The sequence below is a fragment of the Malaclemys terrapin genome, chromosome 12, assembly GCF_027887155.1.
Source record: "Malaclemys terrapin pileata isolate rMalTer1 chromosome 12, rMalTer1.hap1, whole genome shotgun sequence".
Taxonomy (NCBI): domain Eukaryota; kingdom Metazoa; phylum Chordata; order Testudines; family Emydidae; genus Malaclemys; species Malaclemys terrapin.
In genome coordinates this window covers 13,386,351-13,402,641 of record NC_071516.1, presented here as the reverse complement: position 1 = coordinate 13,402,641, position 16,291 = coordinate 13,386,351, and the positions used below count along the sequence as shown (strand labels likewise).

General features: G+C 46.3%; 1 protein-coding gene across 3 annotated transcripts in view; it reads right to left on the bottom strand.

The window, feature by feature from the left end:
* LOC128846944 (uncharacterized) overlaps positions 1-16,291 on the bottom strand; it is a 156,780-nt gene that overhangs the window by 71,400 nt on the left and 69,089 nt on the right. The window lies entirely within an intron of this gene.

Genomic DNA, 16,291 nt, shown 5'->3' with positions numbered 1-16,291 from the left:
ATCCCTTCCCCAAGGCCCCACCTAGGACTAACACCATCTAACACCAAGGGACCATGACAGCAGCCAAGGAATCAGGAATGAAAGGCTCTCCAGCAATGTGCCCTATATCAGGGTCAAGCAGGGGAAATGGCATAGAAGTCACTGGCCCGAGGGCAATCCCCAGTTAAGCCAGCGTTAAGTGGCTGCTCCAGGCTAGCAGATGTGAAAAGTGGCTGAAGCAAGAGCTCAGATGATCTAGATCTTTCGACAGAATGTGGTACAAATAAAACGTTGGGTGAACCCTGCTCATTTCCTTCCCATTGTCTCGAGCAGTAACACAACTAGGCCCACTGCCCTCAACAGAACTGCTCCCATAAGTGAATGGAGCAGGGTGTGGCCCTTTAGCTTAATTTAAAAAATAAAGTTCATGCAGCACAGAAGTCACAGCCCAGGAGAGAAGGCCAGGGCAAAAATAGCATCATGCCACCTCTGTCCCTAGTTCTGGCCTTGTCTAAATGGGTGCAACTCTGTTTAAATGAACTGAGTTGGGCCTGCTCATCCCAGGGCTGAATACAGTCCTTCGTATATTTTTAAAAGTGCCATTCTTCTAGGCCCTTATGCAACATACTTAGTTTGAAGCTTTTTAAGTGAGGAGGTAACGTTTCACACCGTTTTATTCTAAAGCAGGGGGTCTCAACCTTTTTCTTTCTGAGCCTCCCCCCGCCCCCCCAACATGCTATAAAATCTCCACGGCCCACCTGTGCCACAACAACTGTTTTTCTGCATATAAAAGCCAGAAACAGCATTAGGGGGTAGCAAGCAGGGTAATTGCCCAAGACCCCACGCCACAGGGGGCCTCATGAAGCTAAGTTGCTCAGGCTTCGGCTACAGCACTGGATGGTGGGGCTTGGGCCCTGGGCTTCAACCCCATGCGGTGGGGTTTGGGCTTTCTGCCCTGTGCCTCAGCAAGTCTAATGCCAGGCCTGCTTGGCGGACCCAGTGAAAGTTGCTTGCGGCCTCCCAGGGGGCCCCAGACTGCTGGTTGAGAACCACTGTTCTAAAGCACCGAGTAATGTTACTTGTCCACCCAATCCCACAAGAATATTTTTCATCATGGTGAAAAGTTATCAGAGTAAATGAAGGAGCAACATTTGTGAGATGGGGAGAAAAGAAAATCTGTTGCTAAATTCTAATATCACTTTTAGCTACTCCGGGGCAGATCCCCAGCTGGTGTAAATCATCAGAGCTCCACTGAAGTCAATGAAGGTAGGACAATTTATACCAGCTGAGCATCTGCCCTCTTTGTTTATAGAAGTGCTTTTATAGTCACAGTAGAAGGTGAACACTCTCAGAGCCTTAGTCCTTAAGCAGACGGCAAAGTGTGTTCATATGGAGACATGCTGTTTACCTAGTAAAGTCGATGAATGCTGGACTGAGCAATGGCATGAGAAACACCGGAGCAAGATTATATCCATTACATATAAAAACTCTGTTTCTAACTTATTGATTTACTGATCCAGAGTTCTGCAGGAAGAATCACAAATGTGCAAGCCTTCTCTGAGCCTTGCATCTTTCATTTGGATCTCTTAGTTGAAAGAGGTATAAACACTCATGTAGTCAAATAGATGGATCTTTAAATACTTGGGATCACAAGTTATTCCAGCAAAATGACTCAATAAAGCATATTATGTAACATACCTCTGGACCTGCCACTCATATAATAGTATTTAGCTTTTATATTCCACTTTCCGTTCATAGATCTCAAGACATTTTACAAAGGAAGGTATCAGTATCCTCACTTTACAAATGGGGAAACTAACGCACAGAGTACTGAAGTGACTCACCCAAGGTTATTGGCCAGCCCTAGAACCATGGCTAGAACCCAGATCCCCAGTCCAGTGCCTAATCCCCTGGACCATGAAGCTTTAGTGCCTCATCAACCAATCTAAGTTGTGTTGGGACCAGGGTTGGCCCTTACTCTCAGCAAGCCATAACTGGCTCTCTGACACACCTCCTGTGCTGGCACAGGAGAGAATATACCCCATTATCTTGAGTGTAATACAAATGTCATGTTCAGAAAGACTTTAGATGAAAGGCACAGGGGATATACAAAGTTCTCAAAGCATTTCACAAATGTTAGTTAGTAAAGCCACCGGCACACATTCCTGTGAGGAACATACTGGTCTGCTCATTTTCAAGGTCACAAATTTTAACCCGTGTTTCAAAATTACACAGCAAGTCGGTATATACATGGAGCTAGGAAGATGACAGAGGTGTCTTGGTGCCAAGTTCATAGTTTTAACTGACATGTACAAGGAGAGATCACTAATCAGATAATAGTACAGTATTACAGGTACTGCTCGTTTAATAATTTTATTAAGATGATGTTAAAAAAAATAGTGAACAGAGTTTGAGCATAGACGTTTCTGGTTATCAGGGAATAACATACAGATTATCGAGGGTGCAAAGTTTGGTTTAAGATCAGGTGGCATGAGGAATACATAATCTGCAATATCCCCGATTGGGGGTAAAAGGTTGATGGGTCAAAGTACAGGCATTGAGATATGAGGGTATGAAGTTCATAGAGTGGCTATGTTCGGGTGTGGAGTATAATGAGTGGATATGATGATGAGGATGGATTGACCCTCATTTGGTGAGATTTAATGTTCAGGGAGTTTATGGTTCCAGTTCATATGATCCAACGGAGAAGGTCACTTGGTCCCTTTCGCGTAGTTATTCATGGCTGCATTGATGAGTTTACCATTAAGTTCAGAGTTTGCACTGAAGGATGAAAATAAGCTTTACTGCATTAGCGCCACAGCATAAAACAAAGTCTCAAATACCCTAAACCTGCATGAGGAGGAGGATTTTATCCTTTTTCCTTATTTAAAATTTACTTTCCCCAAAGTACCAAGCAGCAGCAAAGCTTGTTCCAAATCCACTATAAGTAACCAAGCATTACTAGCATCACTGGCCCTTAATATCCAGTAGGTATTTTACTTATAATTTAAATTAAAGTGAAGGGCTGCTGTCCTGTCCTCCACTCTGGTGGCACATAGTGGGTCTGTCACAGAGTAGGTACACCCCATCACGGGGTGTCGGATTGTGGGGGTTATCAAAATGGTAGCTCAATAGCCTAGATCTAGATGGCAGCCTACAGCTCAGGGCAGTATGGCCCAATGGCCAGAGTCAGTAAGGCGTTCCTTCCACTCAGGGCAGCACAGCCTAGGGCCCAAGTCTCTTCAGGGGTCATGTGGCTCAGGATAGTATGGTCCAATGGCCAAAGTCTGTGGGGCTGGCCCTCTGGACAGGGCAGCCCAAGTCTATGTAGGAGCCTTGCAGTTCAGGGCAATATGGCCCCGTGGCCAGAGTCAGTGAGGTAGTCCTGCAGTTAAGTTCGCTCCTCTGGGCTTCAGCTACTCCGGTGGTGGGGCAGCCAGGGTAGGGGTCCCAGCCGAGGGCCCTAGGGAACTGGTGCTTCTATAATCAGCTTTGGACACCTGATACTACAGTCCCATTCCCTGGGTCACTTCCATGGCCGGCTCCAGGGTTTTGGCCGCCCCAAGCAGCCAAAAAAAAAAAAAAAAGCTGCGATCGCGATCTGCGGCGGCAATTCGGCGGGAGGTCCTTCGCTCCGAGCAGGAGTGAGGGACTGTCCGCCGAATTGCCACCGAACAGCTGGACGTGCCGCCCCTCTCCGGCCTGGCCGCTCCAAGCACCTGCTTGGTAAGCTGGTGCCTGGAGCCAGCCCTGGTCACTTCCTACCCTTCCTTTCAGCAATAGTAGTGTCACGGCCTCTACTGTCTTTCCTCCGTCAGTGTTGGCTGGGGGTCCGCTGGAGTCTTAACCCAGTTGGCTTCTGTGTCCTGGAGCTCTGGCAGTCTCCCAGCAGGTGCCTGCAACCCACATCTGTTCTCAGCAGTGGCCAGCCCAGATTGAGGTGAGCTACTCCCTTTTATACTCTGGTCTCAGTTGGAACATGCCCAGCAGCGGTGGGTGTGTGATTTACTCAGCCTACAGTGTGTGGTTAACCCCTGCTGACGTGGTGCAGAGTAGGTACACCCCGTCACAGGGTGATAACCATGTGGGGATATCTAGAGGTGTCCCAGGGCATGAAGGGTGTGCCCATACCACTCTGGATTGCAATATAGCCCACAGGTAACTTTGGTAAGGCTGACATGAAATAGAGCAGCCCCAAAAGCTGCTCTAATTTATGCTGGGGACCACATCAGTCCCCAGCCAGGCATAAAGGTGGCTTTGCCTATCTTCCCCTAGGCTACCCTTTATGTGTGACACTTCTTATGAGGCACAGCACAGAATCTTTCTGTCCTAGAGTTTTTCTAATCTGAAGTATTAGGCACAGGGTAAGAACATAGATAATTTCTTCTCTCCGGAGACCAGATCTCTATGGTCTTGGATCTTCTGAATAAATACCTGCAGAGGAGTTAGTTAATGTATTTAATTTTAACTTGGAAGAAACCTATCAAACTTATATAATGAAAAGCAATTTTTAAAAAGAGTATGGGTCACATAATTCATACCTTGAAGGGAACAAAAACACGTTTAGTACAGCTTGTTATGATAACGTTATGAAAGTTCCTTTGTGTTCTTAGCTGAAGAATATTATTAGATCAGTCATATGCTGAAATTTACTGATGCTCAATCTCTCTATGTTGTAAACCCTTTATCATCACTCCTGTTTTCTCTTTTCTTTTTGGGCTGGAGTGATTGGTGGATCAAGGCACTCCAGTAACCTGAATGGCAACAGTATTACAGAATAAAGACTCTTCAACACAATTTGTGTGGGCAGCTTTGTCTGTCACAAGCAGCTGGAGAGGTCTGGTCTTAAAGCAAGATCTGGTAAAACAAAATATTCTTTGGGCTGGTCTACACTGGGGGGGGATCGATCCAAGATACGCAACTTCAGCTACACGAATAGCGTAGCTGAAGTTGAAGTATCTTGGATTGAATTACCTGGGGTCCAGACGGCGGGGGATCGACGGCCGCGGCTCCCCCGTCGACTGCGCTACCGCTGCTCGCACTGGTGGAGTTCCGGAGTCGACGGTGAGTGCGTTCGGGGATCGATATATCACATCTTAACGAGATGCAATATATCGATCCCGGATAAATCGATTGCTACCCACCGATACGGCAGGTAGTGAAGACGTACCCTTTTTTTGGTGTTTGTGTAAGCAGAGTCAGGATAAGCTCTACCCTGACATCTGGTGGTGAATTATGGCGAGGGTGGAAAAGAACTTCAGGGGCTGATCTTGTTTTCATAGGCACACCCACCCGCCTAGCCTGGGACAACAACAACTGAAAGTAGTTCATTTTGCTGGTGTGGGATCCCCAGTTTCTCTGTTATTGGGGCAGGAACAATGAAGTGTTGTTACCCTGATTCTGTGAATCAAGGCCAGTGGAACTGTTGTATGACAGAGGGACTCACCAGTAACTAAGTAGCACTCGCTAGACAAGAGTCATGGGTTACAAAACCCAGTGAATTGAGAGAGATTGGGGATAGGTGTACTTGGTGGTATGGGCTCCTTTTGAGGGCCTGGAACACCAATTGCACTACCCCCTCTCTCCACTGTTAAATAGCAGAGTTAAGTTTGCTTCCATTAGGAGTCTAGCTAGAAGTTGCTGAACAGAATTCACTTTGGGCCAATGGTGCACCAGCACTGTGGCTCTCCTACTACAAGCTGAAATCACTAAAAGAGCTAAAGTTGCTGAGCTGAGATCACTGAGTGCTGTGTTAACCAGTGGGGGAGCCTGAAGATATATTGCTAAGCAGCTGGCAGAGCCGAGCAGTTTGTGGGACGGTTGGAGCAGCCCATGGAACAGCGAGCAGCGCAGAGCGGAGCTGAGCCATTTGCGGGGGCAGCTCGAGCGGTTCATGGGACGGCTGGTGGAGTGGAGTGGCTGGCAGAGCTGAGCAGTTTGTGGGATGGTTGGAGCGGAACAGGGAGCAGAGCGGAGCAGTTTGTGGGGACGGCTGGAGGAGCGGCGCGGCTGGTAGAGTGGAGCCATTCGTGGTAAATGCTGCAGCAGAACTCCACGGAGAGGTGGGGCAGTCGGCCTTGGACCACGTAAGGTGCCCTTTAACATCCTGTGTGCCCCCCCCCATTTCCACGCAGGCTGGGGGGGTAAAACTTTGCAGATAAACTTTTGAACTCTGGATGGCACTGACCAGGGACAGAGACTTTGGGGTGATTGGACTTAAGACCCTGAGGGGAAAAGGACACTGCCAAACTTACTTGGAGGTGGGTCTTTTGCTCATGGTTTGTGTTATGAATCCTGTTTATGGTGTTTCCCCAATATAATGCCGCATTGTTTCCCTCCTTTATTAAAAAGCTTTTGCTACACTCAGACTCCGTGTTTGCGAGAGGGGAAGTATTGCCTCCTACAGGGGCATGGGGTAATTGTCCCAGGTCACTGGGTGGGGGCTCGAGCCGGTTTTGCATTGCGTTATTGAAACGGAACCCCTAGATACTGAACCCGGCCCTTGTTGCTGCCAACTCAGAGGGGCAGAAGGGTTACATTTGTGTGAGCTATGTGATATGTCTGACGGTCGAGGCTGTGAGTGCAAGGCCAGAAATGTGGAAGCGTTCAGAAAGCAGGATTTTCAGGGAGGCAGAGACAATCCAGAAAAATACATCCTTGACCATCAGAACTGTCACAACATTTTGAATGGATTAATGAAAAAGCATTTGATAATTTATTTTATCTCCACACATGTATTCATGCTGAGAACTGGAATTCAATGGGCATGAACTGATCACCACCTTGTGTCAGGAAGAAACATTTGCCCCCATTTCCCTCTATGTGTCTGTGCTGCACCTCGCACAATGAGAATCTGATCTCTGTTGGGGCAGGGACTGTCTCTTACTGGGTCTCTGCAGCACCTGGCCCAGTGAGAACCTGATCTCCACTGGGGCAGAGACTACAATTCACTGTGTGTCTATGCAGTGCCCAGAAAAACAGTGACAAATGTACAGTATTTTAAAAAGCGTGACCACGCATAGGCAGTTGGAGAGCTGAGACCACAACCCATCATGCTGACCAGCATAGTCTCATTGTTTCCTTGTGCTCGACTGTCTATATTCACCTGCTGTCTCTTGTCTCATGCATGGATTGTAAGATGTTTGGGGCGGGGACCATTTTTCTGCTCTGTGTTTGTACAGCACCTAGCACAGTGAGGCCATGACTGGGCCCTCCTAGGCGCTACAGCAATAAAATAATAAATAATAAGTGGCATTGCACAAATAGATACATCATTTGGATTTTCCATCTTCATCTGAAATCCCTGGTATTAACCCCAGTTGGAGCAAAATGAGTAGATTACATGATTCATTGGCATGTTCTGGTATGGTAATGGATCATCTAAGCCAGTGGTTCCCAAACTTGTTCCGCCGCTTGTGCAGGGAAAGCCCCTGTATACCTGCCGCATCCACAGGTTCGGCCGATCGCGGCGCCCACTGGCCGTGGTTCACTGCTCCAGGCCAATGGGAGCTGCGGGAAGCGGCAGCCAGTACATCCCTCGGCCCGCGCCGCTTCCAGCAGCTCTCATTGGCCTGGAGCAGTGAACCACGGCCACTGGGAGCCACAATCGGCCGAACCTGTGGATGTGGCAGGTAAACAAACCGCCCCGGCCCGGCAGGGGCTTTCCCTGCACAAGCGGCGGAACAAGTTTGAGAACCACTGATCTAAGCCATGAGTTAATGGCAGAGAGGCAGATCCTCAGTTGATATAAACTGTCATAGCTCCACCAGCTCAGGCACTGCCCCAGATAATTTTGAATTTTCAAGTTTGGGCTTTTGCAATTTTAATTTAATTTAAATTGAATATACTTTATTTTGTTTCTTTTATAAAAAGGGGTGCATGTCGTATAGGAATCTATTCCAGTCTTTCTTGTAATTACATAGAAAGTATGCAATATTGAAAGTTAGGTTTATATAGCTGATGAAAGAGAACAGTTTCTGACCAACTTACTGCCTGTGTTTTTTCAAAATGTACATCGGCATTAAACAGCCAAAGATACTCATGAATCACATCAGGGACCCCCAAGTCTCCTGCCAGAATTTATGCATTGTTTCTTTTAAACAATTTTATTTAAGAAATGCAGTGAGTCAAAATGAATAAGCCCAACCACCCACAAGTCCAGAAAATCCCACAGCTCCCTGCTACCTTTAAAATATTCATCAAATGTATTAGGCATAGTGTAGCATGCTATGAAGAAACTTCAGATTCCCCCACAAATGTCAAGTATACTCTCAGTATCCATATATGAGCATAATTATTGCTGGTACCTCTCTACTGTATTATATATCCTACCATTAGTGCACTATTGTGGTTGAGAAATCAAACACTCAGAAGTCCAAGAGCGGCACAGCCATTTCTCTGTGATTACAACAGATATAATGGGAATCATCATGGCACTCTTTCAACACACTACAAATGTAATAATCTTACCTGCAAGAATGTGCACTGGGAGTAAATCATAATTGAACTACAAAGACAGAAGACAAATGTGGCAGATTTGGAGCTATTTTGTAATAATTTATGGCTAATGCATATTGACCTGATTATTGGACTACATTGGTTTAATTTTACAGGAGTCTGTCTGGAAGAAAAGACAGGAGGGAAAAGAATGGCTCAAGATAAGCCTCCTCTCAGCAAACACTTAAGAGTTGTTAAGGGACAATGGGAGAACTATTAGGTGTGATGATTTGCCTCCTCTCCAGCTAACTCACAAAACTAGTTTTGGATAGGACAGGAAAAAGACCCAGGAAGACAGAAGGACAAAGGAACTATGGCAAGATAAAAAAAGGTCGCTCACTCAAGAGAGGGGGTTGGTTGTTTGAGGGAACCAGACTCATGCATAGATACCACTGAGATACCACCACTTGGCGGGATCTGAAGAAGTTGGGCCTGTGTTGCCATCAGAGGTGGTAAGACTTAGGTAAGAACAATGTGTGTATGTTGTTTTCAAATCCTTTGTCTATAAATGCTTTCTATACAATAAACAGTATGTTGGCTTTCAGAAGGCTGTCTGATCACTGAATGCCACTGGTCACAGACTCCCGAAGGGAAGAACCACAGGGATCAAACTCATGGACCTGCTGGATTAGTATGGTTGATACACAGGGCATTGTAGCCCAGGGCCTAAGGGCTGGTCTACATTACACAGTTAGATCAACATAAGGCAGCTTATTTCAACCTATTTATATCGGTGTCTACACTACAGCCTTCCTCCTGCCTGAGGCTACGTCCTCACTACGGGGGGGGGTCGATTTAAGATACGCAAATTCAGCTACGTGAATAGCGTAGCTGAATTCGACATATCCGAGCCAACTTACCCCGCTGTGAGGACGGCAGCAAATTGTGGAGTACAAGCGTCGATTCGGGGATCGATTGTTGCGTCCCGACGAGACGCGATAATTCGATCCCCGAGAGATCGATTTCTACACGCCGATTCAGGCGGGTAGTGAAGACGTAGCCTAAGTGCCCTACTACACCGACATAACAAATCCACCTCCACGAGAGGCATAAAGCTTATGTCGGTAGAGTTAGGGCAAGGCAGTGTCTGTGTAGACACTGTATGACTTACATCTGCTGTTGGCTGTCTTGTCAATTTCATGGCAGGAGCCCAGCTGCCCCCCTGCTCCCTTGCAGAGCTGGACGACTGGACCCCACTCCCAACTGGGAGCCGGGGCAACAAGACCAGGCGGTGCCCCCCCCACCCCTTGACAAGGCTACCTGGCTCCTGGAAGGGAGTGGGGGGAAAGAAGCCCTAGGCAACTTCCCCCCACACCTCACTCCTGGCAGGGAACGGGAAGGTGAGAAGCCCCAGGTGGCTTCCTCCCCCCTCCAGTCAGGGACCATTGACCGGAGGGGGAGGGGCAGCCCACCGCAAGCCCAGGAGCCTGTGGGGCAGTCAGGCTCCCAGCAGGGAGCTGCCAGTGGAGCTTAGAGACTAGGCTCTCAGCTCCCCACGCTGACCCTCTCAGGTCAGTGGCAGCGCTCCTGGTGAGGACATGCATCACTGACCCAAGGAGGGTAGTGTGGACATGCACCACATCAGTAATTACTGCATGTCAATATAGGTTGACTTACCTTTCTAGTGTAGACATACCCTAAGAGTGGGCGAATTGTGGAATTCCACTTCAGAATAGGGAAAGGTAGAAGCTGACACCTGCGGGGGTGCACCAGAGAGACCAAGAGGGGAGAGAAGTGCAGCTAGCTCTGAAACTATCACAACAAGATTTGAACCGTATCTATTGGTCTACCCAGATACTTAAAAGGCCTCCCACTGGTATCTGAGCATTGAATACTGCTAACAAGCCGCCCCTGTACCAATGGAAGTAGGTTAGAAATCACAGACAGTGAGGACTGTGGAATCGAGGAACGCAGGAACTGCTGTATTGGATCAGATTAGGAATTTTGCAGATCCATACCAGGATGTGGCATAAGTGCCACAATCTAAACTCATATGTTTTAGGTGGGGTCTGGGGGCTTTGTCCATCAGTCTAGCTTTAACATGTGTGGCAACAGACTTATTTTTACACGATACTTTGGCATATGCCTAACTGTAAGTATGTGGCCAGTCCCATTGATTTCAAGGGTGTTCTAGATCTGTGCTAGTTGTCACTGTTCAAAGTGGCCTACCTTTAATGACAGGAATACCCCCAATGACTCCAATAGGACAACTGGTCACACATTCACTTCAGCATGTGCTTAAATATCTTGCTGATTCATGATTTATAAGCACCATAGTGCCTCTGTTGCTTTGCTGACCAGCAAGGCTTTTTGTGTAAGATCCATCTATCAGGCTGTGTTACAAGCTTGTGCTTTTAATTCCAATAACGCGCAGGGGACCAGAGAAATCCTTTGTGTCTTTAATCCTCTGCCTAAAAAAGGACTCCTACTATGCTACTCTCGTTTGAGCCCTCCTCGAGGACCAATTTTTTTTAGGGTGCCCAGTAACAAAGAAGTAAAGAAACACCTACCTGGAGCTATGCAGAATGACAGCTGTTCTGTTGCTCACCTGCCCCTGCTATCACATGATTTCTTGTGTGAGTTTGCTTACTGAACACATCCATCTTAGGATCAGACAGCCTGGGTATTTAAGTGCTTGTCCATCTTTAGAAGCTGCCATATTGGAGCAACAGAACCCAAAGAAGCCATCACAAAAAATGAGCTGATAACTGAGACAGTGAAAAGGCGCCTCGGAAGAAGTCAGTCCAGCTGACTCTGCATAAGTTATTGTGGTTATGAGAAGGAAAAATGGCTAATTAGCATGCATCTCATCCAGGCTCCATATTATGCCTGGTTAGGATTCTGCATGAATGTCAGCGTGTATGGAATAAAGCTGCAGACCAAGAAAAGCATCCAATCAGGATTCAGAATTAGCTGATTAGGAAATAAAGTGCTTCCTCAGCTATTAAACAGCTGTGGACGACCCTGTAGGGCTGTTCTAACTGCAAACACACTTAACACTTTCAACACTTTCTCAATACAGATCCAAGCACAGCACTGTTTTCTCCATAATAATATGAGAAAAACAGATGAAACAAGTACCTTCCGTTTAGCTTTTGAAAGGATAGCAGGTATTTGTAATAACGTTTTGCCCTTCCATAGCAACTTTCATTCAAGGAGCTCAATATGCTTTTACAACATAATTAATTAAACTATTTAAATTAATTATCATCTCAGTTTTATAGATAAATAAACTGAGGCACAGTAAGGTCACATGACTCGCTGAAGACCAACCACTGACTGAATGGTCAAAACCAGGAATGGAACCCCACAGTCCTGGCTCCATATCCCTTGCTCTCACCACTATACCCTACTTGCTAAACATGTTTATTAATTTGTCGTCTGTCTACGTCTGTTCCAGCTTCCTATGTTTGTACAGTGCCTAGCACAGTGGGTCCCTACCTCCTGGTCAAAGCCCTGAATACAAATTCAAATTCAAAGCCCTGAATACAAATAAATAATATTCTTTCTGGCACACCATTTCATGAGTCATTTACAGCACCTTCGGTTGGCAATCTGCAACTACACATTTCCCTGGGCAAACTCACTAAGATAAGACAAAATTATATGGGAAAATGCCATGTTCCCTAGCATATTTCCATAGAATAATGTTGCCGTATGTGATCACCATACACACATTTTATAACTAATAAAAAGTGACAAAGGAGATCACGCATGCTTGGGCCAGAATTTTCACTGTCATCTGCTACAATAGCACATAAAAGTATTTGTAGGGGGACTGTAATTTGTAACTTGAATAGTTTAATATTACAGGAGTACTTGTGGCACCTTAGAGACTAACAAAGGTTCTTTTTACGGATACAGACTAACACGGCTGCTACTCTGAAACCTTTAATATTACAGGCAGGGCTGGTCTATCATTAAGGTTGCCTGACACTTCATGTTATGAGACCTTGTTTCCAGTTTTGTATTACTTTGCCAAGCTATAACTATGTGGGCTGAAATTTTCCGTATTGGGTGTCTCCCTCAGGCTGAATTTTATTTTATTCTTCTTTTTTTAAGTCAAAATGATTCCGCCATTACCAAGACAGGGTAAAATACGTTGTTTAGCCATGTTCAAAGAAAATTCTTGAGATCTTTTCTTTGAATTGCTCTAGTGCTTCCATGCTTTGAACAGAAACTTGAAATTTGGCTGGGGAAGGGGGCATGCTTTGCGTAGGGATTTGCTTTTAGCAGTTTAGCTGTCCCCATGAAAATCTGTCCAAATTTGATCAAGTTATAAGCCTTCGACATACTGCAGTTTGCACATGCTCAGTAGAGCCTTACTAGATCTTAACAGCTAAAATCTCCCAAGCATCCTCACTAAGCATGTTCAGGCCTCTCATAGCTCCTATTGCTCACTAGACTGCACATGAACCATCCCCACAACGGAGTACGCTCCATCCCCTCACAGCTTCTAGCAGGTGCCCAGACTGCAGATGTGCAATCCCCACAGAACAACTGAGTATGCTCCTGCCCAGTGCTGCAGTGGTGGGCTCTGAGGACTTTCTCTGTAACTGATGCTCCAGGTTGGGGTAAGGCCAGATGCATGAGTCAAACTGAGAGCAAGGAGCCTGTCTTGCTTGTGATCTCACTGGCACTCAGGTATCATGGAGAAGAAAGCTGTCTGATTCAAATACAGTGGGCACAAAAGCAGGAACGGGGGCAGGGGGAGAAACAGATTGGGACCAGAAGTCTGGTGAAACTGAGCCTGGGGTGTAGAACCTATACTGAGAGGGCCAGGAGACTGGGAGCCAGGGGGAATCCTGAATTAGATGCTTTTCTTGGTATGCAGTATGCAGCTTTTTTCCAGGCATGCTGATACTCATGCAGAATCCTAACCAGCCTAGATGAGATGAATGCTAATGAGCTGGGACTGGGCTGGCAAGAAAACTAGGATTGGAAGCCTGAGACTAGTTGGGCAGGGATTCTGGGACTGGTGGTGTAAAGAGACTGAGAGCCACGTGGGGGAAAGACTGGGATTAGGAGCCAGTGAGGGAAGCAGGATGGATTGGGAGCTATTTGGCTGGTAGTAGGGAACACTGAAATTGGACAAGGAGCTGGGTGGGGACTAGTACTGACTGAACAAGGAGAGTGGAACTATGAATGAGTGGGAGGGACAGGGAGGAGGAGAGACAGATCTGACAGTGCTGGCATACTAGGGGGAGAACTAGGACTGGCTTGGGGAAGAGACTGGGACAAGGAGCTAGGGAGGAGGTGGGGAAGAATGAGATTGGATGAAGAGCCTGGAGAGAGAGACTAGGACTGAGAGCCAGTTAAGGGGAAGAGGAGAGACAGATCAGATAAGAATTGGGAGGGGTGACTATAACTATAACTGGCTGGTCAAAGAGACTGGGACTGGGAGAGACTGGGACTCAGACTGCAATCCTTGAGGGGGAGATTAGGACTGGCTGAGCAAGGAGACTGGGATGAGAAGCCTGAGGAGTAGAATCTAGACTGGCGAGTTGAGGAGAATGGGCCTGGGACAAGAAACCAGAGGTGAAGATGAGATAGGACTGGGACAGAGACTGGTTAGAAGGCACGGGACAGAAAGAATCAAGCTTGGGAGGAACAAGCAGACGAGTCTGTGGCAAGTAGGCACGCTCCCCTCCAGAACCTGGAATGGAACCCAAGATTCCTGTGTCTCCTCATCATTCCTCTGCTGTCAGCAAATATCTGCAAAACCCAATGGCAAAGTGTATGTCCCATCCCCACTTCCACAGAGAGGAGGAAAAACAACTCCTGCTGTCAGTTACTCCATCAGCTCTAATGGCAGATGCTGTCTATGCAGTGGATCCAAAGGCTCCAACCCTGATTAACCATGTGGGTGTCAATATGATGCCATGTGATGGAACTTCTGTTTTTTCGGTTTGCTTTTTAAAAAAAATATAGGAAATTGTACACAAAAAAATACATGAAAAATATTTCTGTTTGAAATTTCAGCAGCAAAAAACTTGGAAATGCCAGAATGAAGGCGGACTGTGAAATATGTCATGATGAGAAGAACTGAATTTTCTGGCTTTTTACTGAAGGCTATGGGAAAGTTGCTAAAAAAAAAAAAATCTGGTCCTGTTCTAACTAATAAAGTGTATCTATGATGAATACTAGAGTTGTACAAGCTTGATAAATGTCACATTACATCCAAAACACTACATTAAAAAGAACATTAAGGTTGAAAATTTCAGCACTCAAAAGTTAGGAAAGACCAGAATCAAGGTTGCCCAGGCAACCTTAATTTGGTCCTGTTATGCATATGCATTGAGAATGTTTAATTACATGATCACATGCTACTTTTTCCAGAGGACTCGCGGCCTCATTCAGTGCAGAGAATGCACCTGCTTTGGGATAAATTAGGGTTGTCTAGTCTAGGAAGCAGTTGTAAAGGAAGCACAGTTTGACACATTAAAATGGTATCACAGCCAAAGGAAAAGGAACCTACAACACATCCTCCCCTTCCTCTCATGTGACATAGCAAGACAATGTTTTGCAGTGCTCAAGAGCTTTTATTTTTTACTGTTGAAAAGAAAGCATCCACAGAGTTGTTGCAGAAGCTGGAAGGTGTATAGTGAAAGACAGGTGATCACAGAAAGAGAAAGGAGGTTCGCATGGTTAAGGCAGTTGAATGCTGCCTTGGAGAATTGGATTCTATCCCTGCCTCTTCCATGGGGTTCTGCTGTCATGCTTATCAAGTCACTTAAAACAAACTTTTCAAACGCGGTCACTACTTCTGTGGTTCTCATTTTACGGGGGCCCAGTTTGCGACTTTGACGCCTGATTTGCTGAGCACTGACACTGCAACTAAAGTCAATGGGAGCTTGCTTGAATATATACAGTACTATATCAGGGGTCGGCAACGTTCGGCACGCGGCTCACCAGGGTAAGCACCCTGGTGGGCCGGGCCAGTTTTATTTACCTGCTGACGCGGCAGGTTCGGCCGATCGCGGCCCCCACTGGCCACAGTTTGCCGTCCCAGGCCAATGGGGGCGGCGAGAAGCCGCGGCCAGCACATCATTCGCCCATGCCGCTTCCCGCCGCCCCCATTGGCCCGGGACGACGAACCTCGGCGAGTGGGGGCCGCGATCGGCCGAACCTGCCGCGTCAGCAGGTAAATAAAACTGGCCCGGCCCGCCAGGGTGCTTACCCTGGCGAGCCGCGTGCCGAACGTTGCCAACCCTGTACTATATTGTGCTAACTACTCTGAAAAAATCTGGTCTTTGGTGTCTTACATTCAGCACCCATGATTAGTGGATATTTTTTACTTTAATCTTTCTCTGTGCCTCTGCTCCACATCTGTAAAATGGAGATATTAGAGCTGGTCAAGAAAAAAATGTTTAAACAGTTCGCTGTCAGAAAGTACTGTTTGGATTAAACTCTTTTTTTTAAATAATGATTTCAATAAAATTTCCTGAGGAAACAAATATTTAAGTGAAAAAATTCATTTTGGAAAATTTCATTTCAGAAAAATTTCATTTCAAAATAAAATGTATGTTTTGAAATATATTTTATTGTGCTTTCCCCCTATTTTATATTGTTTTTATCATTTTTACATTATTTCTTTACATGTCAGTGTAGTAGCACATCATATGGCATGTTGTATCATGTCAAGTGAATGTCATTTGTAGCAGGGTGCTGGTGCAAAAGCACCTAATTAGCCCCTGCCCAGTCAGCTCCAATCAGGGGAAACAGATTGGGACTGATGGAAAAGGCCTGATGCTGGCCTGAGGATTGACAACACCTGCTGGCCTGACAAGTCAAGGGCTATAAAGGCTGGGAGGTA